Below are 16,456 nucleotides of genomic sequence, written 5' to 3'. Positions count from 1 at the left end.
TAATAGATTTCAAAATAAATCCTATTAGTTTGTTATAAATCCTGTTTGTGCCCTTCAACAAAACAGATTCCATTTCCTTTGGGCAATTTGATACTTTTACATATCTTTGTAATAGCTTACCCTAGACATACTCGTTTTTTTCCCCTTTTTTTATTTTCAACATTATATCAAAATTAAAATTCTGCAGGTTTTTCCCATTCAGATGAGAAATTGATGAGCTAGTTATTTCTTTGATGCATTGTCACTTGTTCAGAGGGAATCTGCAACATCAGGAAGAATCAGACAGGGTGTTTCATAGCTTAGCATTCCTAGCTTCTTTAAGCCAGCACTTACCCTCAGCTTTTTTCAGGGTTATAGTTTTCGTGTCACAACATATGCTTCCTTCTGCCTTCTCTGTCAGCTTCATATGGTGCTTCTCTCCCTCCCCATCTGTGTCTCTCCCCATACACATATTTAAAAAAAAAAAAAGTTTTGTAAAACTTGTCTGTACACACAGTTCAAATTTCTCATCAACCATATGAATGCCTGTGTTTTGGCCCATAAGCTCTTACTGTCTTACTTCAGCTTCTTGGTTTTATCAGATACCTCAACTTTTCAAAACTTTTATTCAAGTATACTGAATATAAATATTTCTACCTTACAGTTTGTATAAATTTAAAGCAATTTAGAGCAATAAAAGGAGTTCAGAATTCCAATTAGCCTTCAAAATCTAAATATGAAATACTTGTCATAGATATTTGCATATGATCAGTTTTGGTATTCACAGGAGGACTACTATAATGAGAAAAATGACATTTAAAAATGAGACTTGGTTCTCTTGCTTTCTGTGATTTAAGGAAGGAGGTTCCACCTACATTAAAGCAGCTGTACCAAACAGCAAGTACACAAGGGCTTTTTCTGTTCAAATCCATCTTTGGTTAAACTAGACACCCATAACAAATTAATCATTCATGGTGGAGGGCAGAGCTGTCAAACTCATTCTGTGGTGAAGACCAAATTCGTCTGGGGAGACAGGCTGGAAATAAAAAGTTTCTTGCTAGTCAGCTAGTTTTGTCTCTCTCTGTAGTGTGAACTTCTGAAGAGATTGGGTTCTGCTGGGGGCCCAGAGGGATGAGAACGGAAAGAGAACTCCCTTTCCCAAGCCTATGGGGGTTGGCAGTTAAATAAGTTGATTCTGGAAAAACACTGTTTCTAAAGCAAATGTTCCAGCTTACAGCGAGGGAGACCAGATCACAGGAATTTAGAACGCTGTTTCCCTTACAGCCATCCTTTGGCATTCTCTGATTCCATCACTATACAATGATGTCTTAGGAAATTCAGAAAGGCATAGAACCTATTCTAACCCCTACTGCTAATCAGATTAATTTGGTTTAGCTATTCATTCATTTCTGGCTCATTTTAACTGCTAGGCATAAATTACAAAGGGGGTTTTAGCAGTGGAAAAGATGTAGGACCAGATCCTGTCTACTGGTTCCAGAAGCATGTTTGACGCGCCCTTTCTTGAAAGGTCTCTTAAAGTTTTGCATTTTTTACACATACTCTGTAAAAACTATGAATTTTCTGTTTCTCAAATTGGTGGAATTTTTTTTTTTGGCAGAATATATTCTTCAAAATTGGTCAGATTAAACTGCACACTTTTTAGCTTGTTCTTCAGCTATCCTTTTACTAGTTCCAAATATTTAGTTCTGAAATTAATTCATCACAACAAAACATTAAGAAAAGGCTTTCCTATCTTCTGTTGTTATTAATTTAATGCAGTATTTGAGAGACCTTGAGATCAGCGAATGTGTCAGCAACATATTTTCAGTCCAGTATTAGTTATCCATTTATAGTAGGATTTAAACATGAGTGAGATGATTTTGTTCATCTGATCACTCTATTGTAGTACTCTACATTTCAATCCACTTTTTAACTTTCTTACTATGCTTTCAACTGTGTGGCTTCTCCACCCATTGCATACCCTCTTTCTTCCTCCCTCCCTAACTGCTTACAACTGCGGTGGAAGGCAAAGACTTTGAAGGAGTTCTTACTAATGGAACTGAGAATTTTGACAAGCATGATGGAAAAAGGGGGATATAAGAATTCTGTATCCTTTTCTAATACTAGGTGTAGGGTGATACTTACAGTATAGAGAGATACCTGCCAAGAAAGGAGTGTTGTATTACCAGAGATGGTCTGTACAAGCAACTGAACAACTTGTGTGTGTGGGATTTGTTCAGTTCTGTATTTGTGCAAGGTTGCTCAGTTGTTTTGAACTGTGGCACTGTTCTACAGATTTGTTCCCACAGCTGCAAGAAACCTCATAAGAAAATATTATTTTTGGAAAGAGGCAGTGTTTTCAGATGTTGAGAAACAAGTGGTGCTCAAGAAAGACTTGTTCAACTCTACGGAGTGACTTGTTTTTCTCTAGGAAGTACAGTACATTTATTTTCATTATAAAGAAGGAAGTCTTCTGCACTTTCACCTTATGACTTCTGCATTAAGAGGATTTTTTTCCTGCTTTTTTCTGCCTAAATTTGGGGTTCCCCTAAAAAAAAAAAAAAAAGGGAAGCTTTGTAAATTTTTTTCTTTATTTAAGACTTTGGGAAAACAGATCTTTAGATGCCAATATTTTCTTTAACTGGAACAGTAATTGGAATACAGATCCAAATTTCATACAGTCAATTTGCCATTTATGTATTTATTGTAGGACTATAGGTATACCAGAAGAAAGGCCACCATTAGCAGGCTGAGGGTGACTTCTGCTCCTCCTTAAATCTGGCCATGGATTTACCATGTGCATGCACATGCAGCCACTCAGCTTCCAGGGAAGCCAGTCACAAGAACAGCCATAAAGGTTCAGACCTGTGGTCCATCCAGCCCTGTAACCTTCAACTATAACTGAACAATTAAGAAACAGCAAGATAGGACAAGGAGACCTGATGGATCCATCTAATACTCAGACTTCTTGAATTTTCAACTCAGGGTTTCCCGAGGAATCTCACATTCAGTCAGTCTTGATTTTGAATTTTCCATGTCTTGATAGGACTTCAAAGTACCTTCTGCCTTCATGATTTCCTCCTAGTTCCTGCAGCAGAAACAAACTCTGCAGTGGTTCTCAGCAGACTGGACTAACAGTTGCTGATATTAGACAATGTTGCTAGCACTTGCTCTTCTTCTTTTCCTGCCTCAAACTGAGAAAGAAGTAGAAACTCAGTAGAATACATGAGGGAAGAATTTCTCATTGCTAGATACCACTTTGCTCACTTTTCCTCACAAGTCTACCTAGTATTACCTGGGCAATATAGCAGTGGATTTTCCATCTTCCCCATATAAAACACTAGAAAGCAAAGAATAAAAAAAAGAATAAAAGTCATAGATCTGAAGATTCTGAATAAGAAAATTTTATGCTTCTAAGAAGACTGTATTTTCTCAGAAATGAAAATTCTTTGACATATTCTTTATTTTCTGACATAAAATGGGTAAGACCCTATTTTTAAGTCTTTTTTAGGTGCCATTACAATCCAGGGTTCTTTTCTATGTGATGCTTCAAATATATCAGAGAAGATGAATGCCAAGCTGTAGATTTTTTTTCTTTTCCTAAGAGAAAAATCTGTAATGTTTTGGTAGACTTATCCAACATTTCTTCTTGTAGACATTAGAAATGCAAGGTTTAACCAGAGATGAAAACCCAGTGGAACAATTTTGATTCTCTTTGTCTCAAAAGCTTAATGTCCTGTACTTTTTTATTTTAAAGGTATTTATGTCCAATGATAATATTTTCAAAGAATTTCAGAAATTGAGAAGAAAGTTTGAAAGCAACTGAGGTTTAAATCATCTCCAGGCACCAAGGCAGGTGTAGTGTGGTACATCCCAATCACATCCTTTGCATCGCCCTTTCATTGTGGGATACAAATTGCAATTCTGCAAACACCTCAGGAAACCTGCTCCATGTCTTTGAGAGATTTACAGTTGAATTGCATGTACATTATTAGATAATTTTCTTTGCTTAAAATTAGACTAATTATATGTGATTTTAAACCTAGCTCTTGTCTTCTTAGTACCTTTTTCCTCACAATAATGTGTAATCACCTAATATACGTAATATACTGATATGTTTCTCTTGTCTGCTCTGTTGTTGGGTTTATTTTTCTCCTTTTTTTCTACAGTAGGGAAAAAAAATCAACCCTCGTGATGATTTTTTTTGCTCCATTTTTACTTCTCTCTGGTACAATACCTTCCTCATTCAAAATATTTTAGAGCTTTCCTAAGCCAATTCTTGGAGCCCTATCTTGCAGTACTGCTACAGGAGAGCAAGAGGCAAGTGCATATGGAATTGCTGCTCCCAGTGCCATGTAAGAAGGAAGTCCTGTCTTCAGGTGTACAGGAGGAGTGTGGTTACTTGGACACAGAGACCAGAACCAGAGTCTTGTCCCTTCCCTCTTACCTTAATATAGTTTTGCAGGTTTCCTTGAGTTTGGTGTTTCTGTATGCTTTTTGTTAGCCCAGTCTGTATATTCAGAGATGCTAAGCTGTGAAGACAGCTCATCCTTAGACAGCTCACATTTCTGATTTCTGAAAAATATTCCTAGCGTACGTCTCTGTTTCAATTGATCACTTTTGATTGGGGTTTTTTTGTGGATTTTTTTTTTGTTGATTAGTTGGTTTGGTTGTTTTTTGAGGGTTTTTAATTAATTAATTTTAACTTTTTAAAACAGTGAAAAAATAAGTTTACACAGATTTACTTTGATTCAGAAACAAGATGTCAGTCATAGTGGTTACATGACTTGAAGGAGATTGCTGTGCATGATTATACTGCATTCCTTGTCGATAAAACAGACAAGGTAATGCACAGTATAATTCTAAAGACTAATTACATCATTCAAGTTGATATTGAAAGTACTGTGTAAGCTTGGTTTTATTATCTGGTTTTAGAAAGTTTATGCAGATTTGATACATCTGTCATTATGCATATACTTTTTCTTTATGACTATATTTTTACATAATCTGTAAGATCTGTTTTTTTCAGCAGTAATTTCTGTTCACACAGAGTTTTAATGTATGTTGTAGATCTGTTTCTTGTACACTTACAGATATAATATATCTGAAGGTGACAAATTGCAAGCTTCTCCCAGTATTTGGGCTCCCCAGTATATTGGTAACTGTTGTCAATAATATGGACTGTTGGTTAGGTTGTAAAGCTCCATTGCTCAGGAGTGTTATATTTTGAAGTCATCTGTCATGGATGTGTTGTAGAGATAGGGGACTATTTATGTTTATGGCATTTTAAGTAACTCAGTAAGACCCTTTAAAATATACAGAAAAGTCTTGTTTACTGTCATCACTGCTCACTTAATCCTGTGACCTTGACATGATCGTACGCCCATAAAGCTCCCTGCAGATAGTTCAATAAAACAGATGAAGATGAATAAAACAGAGTCCAATGATTGTTTCAGCTTCAATAATATACTGTCTTATGCCATAAGTATTTCTTAAACATTCAATAGTACTGAACCATTTTAAAACCCAATAATGTAGCAGATTATCCAAGTGTCTAGATTATTACAAAATCCACCAAAAGATTCATAAACTACATAGATTCTGTGTTTAACTTGAGAATGCTAACCATTGTTTTGAAAAATAGTCTGTATACACTGTGCCAAAGCACTAATATTTAAATTATTTCTTAGAGTGTCCTAATTTTTCAGATTCCCATTGTTGTTGTTTTTTTCCACTTTTCTCCTGATATCAAATTATATTTATTGATCAGGGATGCTTTTGGTTTTGTTACAGTCACAATCTGAATCTAGGAAATATTCATGTGAAATAGATTTCTTTAGATGATTTACTGGAGCCTATGTTTGCACTTATGGTAGGAAGCAATAAAAATGTACATAAAGAGGAAGTTAAATTTGATGTCTCTTAGGCTCAATTTATAAAAACTACTGAAGCCTTTGGGATACTTTGCCATAAGAGTGCAATAATTTCTATGCATAATATATCTTGTGCTATGTGAAAACATGGAGGAAAGTAAAGTATGATATATTTGCCTCATGGTGAATGGAATGTTGTTTTGGTATTAAAAAGTGTTCACTTTCATTTCTTTAATATCTAGACATTAAAGTTTCCAATTTCTGTTAGGTAACATTGCATTATTTTTAAACACATAATAATCTTTTACACTGAATAATACCCTAAGCTCTTCTACAGTCTTGAATAAAATGTGAGGTTTTCAAAATTGATGACAGCTTAATAGTAGAGGAAATTTATTTAGTGAACTTCAGACAGTATTTTCAGTGGTAGAGTTTCATGCTGAACTGCTGAGCTAAAAATTATGAAAATTGAGTGAAACCTGTCGCAAAAGAAGAGCAGCCAGAAGCTAGTTTTAATATGTATCTCCCAAACTAAAACAGAATCTACTATCCTTTATTATTTAATCTAAATTAAGAACTACTGAGAAGAATGAGAGAAAATAAAAAGCTACCAGATATTTTTTTGGCCAAATGCCAGACAAGTCTGAATAAGAAAAAAAACGTTCCTTTATTAATAGTCCTTTCATGTGAGAGCATCATGATGAGTTGGTAAAAAATCTCAGTTAAGTATACTTTTAGAGCACCCAGATAGACAAACTGTTTAATCGTTCCCCCCGTATGCACTACCTTTCATTTCTAACAGTCTTGGTATTCAAATTTTGAAAAAAAAACAATTGGAAATTTGTGTGGAATGGCCAATTTCTCTGGAAATGTTATCAAGGAAAAATGAATGGTCTGTTACATTTTAACAAATAAGGTGTTATAAACTGTCTTTTTAAAAAGGAATTTTTTTTTTTACATAGAAATTATGTTTTTCTTTAGAGTAAATTGTCCTTTAGCTTATCAGTATGCTGAGGCTTAGTTTTTGACTGGGATTTTTGACAGATGATACTGTTTATGTTATTCTTCTTGCTTGGTGAGGAATATATTATCTTCCCCAGAAGGAAGCAGACATGTTTCTTCTGAAACACACACCATAACAAAATTGATGTACCTGGCCTCCATGGGGTATTCATTCATGCTCCTTTCTGAGTGGTGATCCAGTGTAGGCCATGTGCATAAATTTTTTAGTATGTTTGTTGCACAATCTGAATCTACAGGTCAGTGTTGGGCTTTATCTATGGTACCCCCTGTACAACTGTATCATTTGATAACCTTTTCCTAAGCTGTTAAAGTGAGTGATCACCAACTCAGCAGGGACTTTCAAAAGATTCTGCTGGACACCACTAAATTTTAAACAGAGACCTTTTCTTAGGAATGCCCTATTTTGAAAGTATAGCTCTTTTATTTCAGTTACACTTACAAATTTCTAAGGGTGGCATTCTCAATGCAATATTTATTTAGAGGATTCCCGTTCTTTAAAAGTAATCTACAAATGATCAATTTGAGTAAACTAAAATGAAAAAAATGTACTTCTAAAAACTTGTTGTCTATTAGGATTACGAAAATGTATTTACCTTTTTTCTTTTTGTTAAATTTTTCAGACTCCTCACAGTAAAGTTGTAATGCTACTGTTTTCAAAAAGACATAAAATCTGTAGGCAAAATCTCAGTTGTAAAAATTAAAAAGCCCTGATGGACATTCCATAACAAGTAAACATCTATAGACCTCTGTGTCATTTATGGTTTCAATAACATTTATGAGATATTAAATCACAGGCAAGTTTTGAGGTATCTCTTAGTAAATATTTGAGTTCCTGGGCCAGTGACATCTTAGGTTCTCCACTGGCTCTCCATTGGCAGAAATTTTTATTGGTTTATCTCTATATTCATCCACATTAATAGTTGTAAAAGTAGGATACATAGCTGCTACTGGTACTCTTTCAACCCTGTTAGAAATTCATAGTTAATATCATCACCAACATTAGAGAAGCATAAAAGTAGGTCAGGGAATGATATAATTGGTGTATATATAACTTATGATTATATCTGCTCCAGAAGTTGCAGGCACTTGGACAACAGATGAAGCAAGGTAGGGAAAGGAAGGTTTTCATACTACCTAACAAGTACTGAGAAATAGCTTCAGGTGTGACTGAAGAGTCACTTTGTAGTCCTCTGGGTTTTGATCTGACAGAAAATAGAAAACCTTTGTAAGCAATGGTCCTTCCTCCCCAACTTTTATTATCATGTCTGCAATCAATAGTGAAACTATAAAGTATCAGCCAAGCATTTGTATTAACTTTTGAGCTAAATTACAATATAGTATCACATTTTTCACTATTTTGAGAACAGAAAAGAAAGGGATGAATCTTCTCACTTTCGATAGCTGTGTTCACCACTAATCACTTTGTTCTCCCTCTGATGGCAAGAAAAGGCAATCAGCAACAAAATTAAAAAAAAATTACTAATCCAACATCAATGGAGAAACATTAAATTTTGAATTCCTTTATGAACTAGAAGAATTTTTGGGAATTCTAGGAAGGACTAGTTGCCATAATAGAAAATCAAAATTCTTCTATGTCTTCACATTTTACATTTGAATCAAGATAAGAAGAGCCTTTGGGTCTTTGTCTGAAGGAGGGAAAGATTGATGGTATATTCCAAGTTTTCTCTGTCTTTACATAGCAACTTTCTGTCTTTTTCTTTGTAAAACATTCAGTAATAAAGAAGGGGGAAAATGGTTTATGGGATTATGGTTGTGAGGTCTATGGACTCTTCCTCAGTTTTTTGCCTAAATATAATTGTCTGTGCAACTCAATTTTGAGCCCATTAAGTGTCTCTATTTAGAGTACCTAGGTGTTTCTTACCTTCCAAAAATTTTCCTGTAGGTTTGGGTCAATGAAAAGTTTTCAAATTATGCTTTACTGAGTGCATGCATAGTTTGTGCTCCCTAATATATGGGAAAAAAACGGGGATGTAAAATGACTATTTTATCTGGTTGTTTCATGTATTGAAATCTAGAATTAAGAGGTAGAAGTAATGCAAAATTCTGTTTCATTTGTGTACTGCATTAAGTGACAAATTATATGTTTAGGCATATTTCTTAAACATTCCTGGGTAATGCAGAAATAATTTGCATCTGATTTTGAGGGTGGGTAAGAGTTGTTTATCTGTGGGTCAGGAAAGCAATAAGAGTGAAAAAAACGATGTGTTATTTCCATGATCTAAATGTTCTGCAGCAGTAGCAGCAGCTGAGCAGCTCACTGTTATTCAATGCTACATTAACTTTTCCATTAATTCTGGTGCTGTAAAACATGAAGCCCTTAAGCATTGCAAAGTTGCTGCCTGATTTTTGTTCCTTTACATGGCTGATGTATATTTGCATGCTACAGCCATTATATGGATAATCACCATCATTACTTTTTAGAAGGTCATTTTCTTATTATATTGAATACTGTTAGATACAGAAAAGCCTTAATAAAAGAAAGGTTCTCTAACCACATTCACTATAAATGCTGTATTTTTAAACTTATTTGTTGCTCTTATTAGATGATGGCAGCCCAAGTGTCAAGAAGATATTTTACCTCTTTGGTTTTTTTTGTTTATTCATTAAATAAAAACCAAACTTCAAAATAAACCCCCTCAAAAATTAAAAAACAAAACCAAAACATACAAAGAACAACAACAACAACAACAACAAAAAAAAGAGACTAAGAAAGCCTTACTTTTTCACTAAAAAAAATTTAAAAACTGTTTACTTTCATGTCTTTCCCTGTTAGGAGAGATATTATTAAATACTATTTTGAATGAAGATACATTTTTGTTATTATAAACATAATTCTATTTTGAAAATGCAGTTTTTTAAAAAAACTGAATAACATATGGAGATTACAATTACAGTTATTCAAATTTCTTGTAGCATTTTAAATATTTGTTGAAAATATACACATTTATGGGATTTACTGAATGTCAAAAACAAACCAGGGCTTGGTACTTCCAACCAAGACATACCAACCATTCCACCTATTCTCCCCTCCAGAATTCACAGAACAGTTCATATGGGAGAGCAAGGATCTTACTTCAGCTATGAAAGCAGTCACTTTACGCCCTAAATAATGAAGATATATTCTTGTTGGTGCCAGTGAGGGTGACATCTCAACGCTGAATAAATCATATCAGTCTTTCTCTATCCACCTTGTTTTCCCCATCTGTAACACGTGAATCATGGTGCGCTGCTAACACAGTGATTTGAAATCTGATGATGGAAGAAAAAGCACTAAAAGTAGAGCTTAATAAACAGCCTTTCTATTAAGAGAATGGTCTTAAATATTTAGTACTGTTTTGCTTTATTTTTAAACATGCTCTAGTTGTGTAGCTCTTTAGGTTTTTCTATGCCTCAGATTCACTGTGTTCACTGTTTTGATGGTTAGGTTATCATCATCTGAACCAGCATCAGCATAACAAGATTTGTGGCTCATACAGATCCCATTTTAGCTGCATAAGCCATTACCATTGCTCTTAAGAACTGTTTCTGGCATTTTTGGAACAGGATGAAAGGACACATCTGATTTGACTAGCAAGGTTCTTCTGTATTCAATTGAATGATTCTGATTCCTTTTCTGTGGCTTTCTCTCTCACCTCTGTGTCTTATAGTATTTTTGTGATGCTAATTTTCTTTTTTTTATTTTTTTTTTTTAATTCAGGTATTTTGATGTCTGGTATTTTTTGATTTCAGGTACATGTGGGAAGACGAGTTTAATATTGAAATGCTAAAGATAATAATATCTTGTATTACATCAGTGTACACACTATACATATTGAGTCTTAAGTCTACAAAGAAATTCTACCCTGTTTTCATGACATTAAATTTACAAAGAAAGTTCAGAATTTCTTTTCTTCTTTACATGATGAAAATATTGCTTTTCAGGCATTTGCTTAATTTCTAACTTAATAATTTAGGAATTTTTCAGAGTTCTGTTTAGTAAGCAGCAATCTAAATTTCACTGTGTTACCAGCACAAGTTCTTAATGTGCACTTGCTAATTTAGTTAGCAAGTGCACATTCATTAGTTCCATTAGTTCTTGCCTAAATCTTGTCCCTGGACTGTATCCTTCCAACATAGTATTATGGTTTTTCTCATTTATTTCTCATATACTGCTGAGAAAATTATCTTACACTTTTATCCATGGGGTATTTCCTCTTAAAACCTGTTCAGTGTCTTCCCAGTATTGCTGCCCTGGCTGGTTAGTGTATCTGTATCTACCAGTGCCAGCAATGTGGCACTCAGAAATGTCTGAAACAGCTCATAAGAGGGCTTTTCAGGATCAGGAAAAAAGGGGATAAAAAAGTAAGTAATTGGTTCAAACTTTGATTTTTTTTTTTCTTAATTGAATAGTTACTTTTGATATAGACACTTTCAATGAAATACTTTGGAACAAGAAAAGCTGTATAATTAGAATTATCTCTACAATGTTAAATATTTTTCAAAATGAATTCAGTATTTATATCAGTTTGAATGAGCTGCCATAAAAATCTATACCTATACATGAGCAAATAACACAAAAAAATAGTATGTTTTGAATGCTGAGGAATAACACCGCTCTTAACACATTATGCAGATTAGAACAGCCTGTGAAAATAGTATTGTTGTGTAAATAGAGACAAAAGATCTTTGTTTCATTAAATAGCTGTTTCTACTTAAAGAATTTGTTTTTACTTTGGTATCTTAAGAAAAGAAATCATCCTCCTGAAGCATTGTGAGTTTTTAGCTTTGGGAAGCAAAATAGTGAATATTTAAACTTGAAGTTCTATTTTGTTCTGGCCATTAGAACTGCTAGGAATCTCAAAACACTTGATGAGAAAACAAAGGGAAATTTTATGATCTTTGGTATGAATCCAGTTAAAGGATTGACAGTGTTAGTCAGACTCTGAAATGGAAAGGCAAAAGGATATTACTCAAAACACATTTTAGCAGTGATTAGCTGTTATCTGGAAAAATAGATTCCACTTCACTCAGTAGAATGGTATATTTTGCTGAGAATCAAAGTTTACAAAATAAATTTCAATATTTTTTAGTATGGCAGGTGATGAATGTTCTCCTGCAGAGGTTATATCAGAAAATCAATATTTGTAAAATTGAAACAGTATAGGTTTGTATTGATCCATGTGGCTAAATCAAAATGAAAGGCTTTGTAACAGCTTTCTTAGACAGCCTGCTAGCCAGTAATGGCAAACTATCAATTTTATCTTTCCACTGATAAATCAGCTTGAAAATTGGATGTCAATTTTTTTTTTTTTACTGAAGTAGTGATTTTTTTCTTCCCTCTAACCTTTCTTGATGGGTTAGATTGGTTTATAAGACTAAGCTCTGCCTTTTTGAAGGCAGTTGTCAAAACTGACATTTAGATATATTTTGAAACAAAATCTAAACTCTTAAAGCCAAATTTTGTGTCCTAGCTGGCTTGATGGTAATGCTATGTGGGCATCTGTGTGTAAACAAATATGAATATGTGTTTATGTGTGTAATACTGAAAATGACATTGACTTAATACTTCAGGTATATATGTTTCTCCCTTTTCTGATATCTTGAGTTCACAAAGGTCAGGTTTTCAACTGCAGCTTTGAGAAACTAATGCCTCAGAAACTATTTCAGCTTTCAATGGTTAGGAAGATTGATTTTTCTTTAATTGACTGATTTTCTTTTTTATTTTGTTTTAAGTGAGACTTTATGAAATGATAACATGAACATCAGTTTCAGCTGCAGATCCTTAAAAGCTGCATGGATGTTCTTTGTTTTTAATGACAGAGAAAACAGGATACAGATTTTCTCAGAAAATAGCAAAATCCTTTGTAATGGCAGAGGGAAACCCTTTAATTTGGGTCACATGCAGTAGCTTTCAGTAGGAGCTAACAGTGCTACACCTTCATGTCCGTACAGCAGAATATAAGTTAGCTCGAGTGTGTATTGATTGTGAAGTTTGCTGTTGTATAATTACTTTTGGCTGTAGAAAAATGTGGTGTGTATTGATCTAGATGGAAGCATTTGACTAGCAGTTTCCCTTGGCTAACAGTGAGTGTCATCTTTCAGCCATGATAAATGGTAACACTCTGGGTCAGCATAATTACTTGGTGGTGAAATGAACCTCCTGTACCCTTCTCCTCTCACACCAAGGAACCACTGTAATCATCTTTATCTTAAAGCCATGATTTACTGAACTAACCAGCCCTTTAATACAGTCCTCTCCTTCCCTTCCCACTGTATGCACCCACATTAAATGTGGCTCTATACTATTATTTTAAAAACTAAGCTGTTCTGTTCTGAATCCACAAGTATGATTAATTTTTAAAATTTTTTTTACCTAATCCTTGTCAGTTGACCTGGACCTGCAGGGGGCCAGCTCCTGTAACAATCTTTTAATCTTAATGCTTAGTATTCATTTAAAAAAAAAGACAAGTATTAAGGTGTTCATTGTTTTGACACAGTGCTTTTTAAGTCTTGGAACCAAATGTTATTAATGCACTGTTAAATTATTAGTGCACTGCAATGAAAACTGCCATATGAATTTATTGTCAGTAGCCCTTTAATTTTATAGAGTAATGTACACTCTGGATGTGCTGTCTTTGAAGACCAGATGATGATATTTTTTTCACTATATGCTGCTAGAACAGTTTCATTTAAAAATAATTTTGATAACTCATTTAATATTGGTTTTAAATGTAAGATTTTTTTAAGCAGTAGCCATATTTCTCTTTATGTGTATCTCTAATAGGTGATAAATATGCTATCAGAAATAGGGAAATAATATTTATTGCTAGAGCAGAAAACTAAGATGATTTGTATTGTTTGGCACCTTTTTAATGGGGAGTTTTCAATTTGTTATCAATATTTCATTAAAACTTTGTACCGTGTTGTTTAAAATGGATTTGTGTTTACTTGCCAGTAGTGTAATATGTCCCTGGGGTAATGACTTTTTGTTAAGTAATGTTAGTTAAAGAAAATCTGGCAATAGTTTTAGATCATTTTAAGACAGCTGTGAAGGGTTTGGATAAAGGTCATTTTCAATGATTGTGCTTAGTTAAATAAATGTGAAGGGTTTCACAATGGGAATCTTGCTTTTCAGTATGCTGTCATAAATTTCCCCTTAACACATCTGGGAATAGGAAGTAAAATGTAGTTGTTTCTGCCTTGAAGGCAGTGTATTTTATATTTTCCTTGCTTTGTTTGTTTTCCCCTTATAATGCTGTTTATTCACATAACTAGAGTTCAAAGGTTTTACTTTGTCATAAATTAAATCCTCTATTCTCTGACAGTTTGTGGGACCCGCTGGATATAATTTTCAAGTGGTTGTAACTCGAAGATTTTTTTGCCGAGATTTAGTCATTAAAAGTGTTAAATTTTCTGACAACTCAGCCTCTACTGTGACCCTGGTTCATTGCTTGCTCTCTCCCTTGGCCACAGCTGGCCTCTTGCTGTTCACAGCTGAAAAGTGAAATCAATGCTGGGTCTAACAAAATGCAGATGAAAGCCATTCTGATCATATATAGTCATTTCCCGTAATTTTATCAGCCTTCAGTTTCTTAAATGATCTCTGGAAAACATTGTTTGTTCATGTGAATACAATATCAAGTTTTGTGATAAAATGTCTTTTCTTTCTGAAAAGTAATACTTTCTTAAGCATTAGCAGTGATATACAGCTCACATTGCCTTAGCATGATCTTTTAAAATACCAGTCTGGTCCTTCCCCCTTTCCCTCCTGAAGGGAAGTCCATGAAAGAGCTTCTGGCTGAATCCTGCCAGCTTTGAGCCTTTGGAATCTTGCAAATTGAGGTTTTTATGTTCTACAAGGCTCAGAGCTGGAAAGTAAGAACTCTTACCATGTGTCAATGCACATTTCCATTGATCTTGCGTCCTCCTTATTTTTATTTGAGCAAGATTGGTAGGAAAGCTGTGTTGCAGTTAGAGGTGGCAGCGTATGATGTAGCTTAATGCTCCAGAGGTCACAGAACTACAATGAGTTTGATGGAAAACAGCCTTTCTCCTTATTTTAAGTGGTTCCTGCTTTGATTACAGGCATTTATTATAATTATCAAGAGATTAGTCTGTTGTTATAGAATCCTTGTAATGGAACCATTTAAAAGGAATATAATGGCAGTTTATTGGATTTTGCAAAGGAAAAGAGAACAGATAAAGTAGTGGTTTTTAAATGGATCAACTGCTGCCTTAAGCATACTAATTTTTTCCTTTTGTTTAACTTCACATTTCTTTTTGTTTCACAATTTTCAGTTACATACTAAAGAAGTCACTTTTCAAATTCTGAAGGTATTTTACTTGTAACATTTTCATTGCAGTCTAATCCCATGGAATTTTGTTGTTAAAGACAGTCCTTCCAAAATTTTCTTATATTTTATGTTTCATAGAAAGTGTACTGATGACACAGCTGCTTTGTAATTTTATTCATATCTTCATTTAAAGAATAGCAACCAAAAAGGGGTATTTTTTTATCAAAAAATATGTAAAAGAAATGTTGTATTCCATATTATATCATTTAAAGTGCAGGTAGATTGATTTCTCTTTTATACTAGCAAAATACCATAATATTGATGAAACCGTGCAAATTTTTTTCATGTGTATATCAAATTCCCCTACTTAACAGCATACAGTTGTATTCACTGCACTTAGTCAAAGGGAATAAATGTGAAGATTATAAAATAGTCAACTTATTCAAATGTTACAGCATAATACTTTTATTATTAATACTTGGCTGTGAATGTAAGAACTAGATGACATTGGAAAAAAATTAAAATCTCATAAGCTAACGGCATTTTATATTAGGAGCTAGTTTATATTTCAAGACCTCTGAATTTTGTAGTATGTGTAAGTATGCCTTATCCTTTGTTGAAACCTTCTGCTAAAGAATAATTACAGAGCCTAAATCCTTCTGCTGAAAATGTTCTGTCCTATGCTCGTTAGCTGAGCAATGGCACAAGTTAATTTGTACTGCTGCTAACCTGGGCTTCAGTCAATTCACTCAAACCTAGTTGATGTGGAGCTATTTAATGGCAGTGGGCAATCAGCCCCAAAATAACAGTAAAAAACTACAATTAAAGCAAACTCCAAGAATGGGATTACAAGTCTGCTACTCCAATATTTGTCAGCTGCCAGCAGTGGAGACCTGGGGAGGAGTTTAGTATTTCCCCAGGTGACTTTACCATGATACTCCCCCGGCATATCCTGCCAGCTTTCAGCAAATTGTAACTCAGGGACTTCCTGAGCCAGAGGTGATAGAACCTCTGAGTTTAATAACTTCTGGTGGCTTTTTCCTCATCTGTGAAAGGAAATGTCTTATCCTTTTAAGCACTCATTTAAACTTTGGCTGACCACAATATCACATAGCATTGAGTACCCTGTACCCATACCCTCAGGTATGTCGTGTGAGAAATTCACACAAAGTGCACCACTGTTTGTTTTGAACTTGTTACTTGATGACTCTATGCTCTCTCTAGGTGTCTTCTTATGAGAAATAGTGAGTCCTTGTTGTCAACTCACCATCTTGGTGCCATTTATAA

At 34.2% G+C, this 16,456-nt stretch overlaps 1 protein-coding gene across 7 annotated transcripts in view; it reads left to right on the top strand.

Annotated features, from left to right (window-relative positions):
- Positions 1-16,456, top strand: part of NBEA (neurobeachin) — a 459,156-nt gene that overhangs the window by 243,888 nt on the left and 198,812 nt on the right. The gene's annotated exons all lie outside the window — the stretch shown is intronic.

The sequence above is a fragment of the Agelaius phoeniceus genome, chromosome 2 (genome assembly GCF_051311805.1).
Source record: "Agelaius phoeniceus isolate bAgePho1 chromosome 2, bAgePho1.hap1, whole genome shotgun sequence".
Lineage (NCBI taxonomy): Eukaryota > Metazoa > Chordata > Aves > Passeriformes > Icteridae > Agelaius > Agelaius phoeniceus.
Note: the sequence above shows the minus strand (reverse complement) of the source record. Positions and strands in the feature narration are given on the sequence as shown.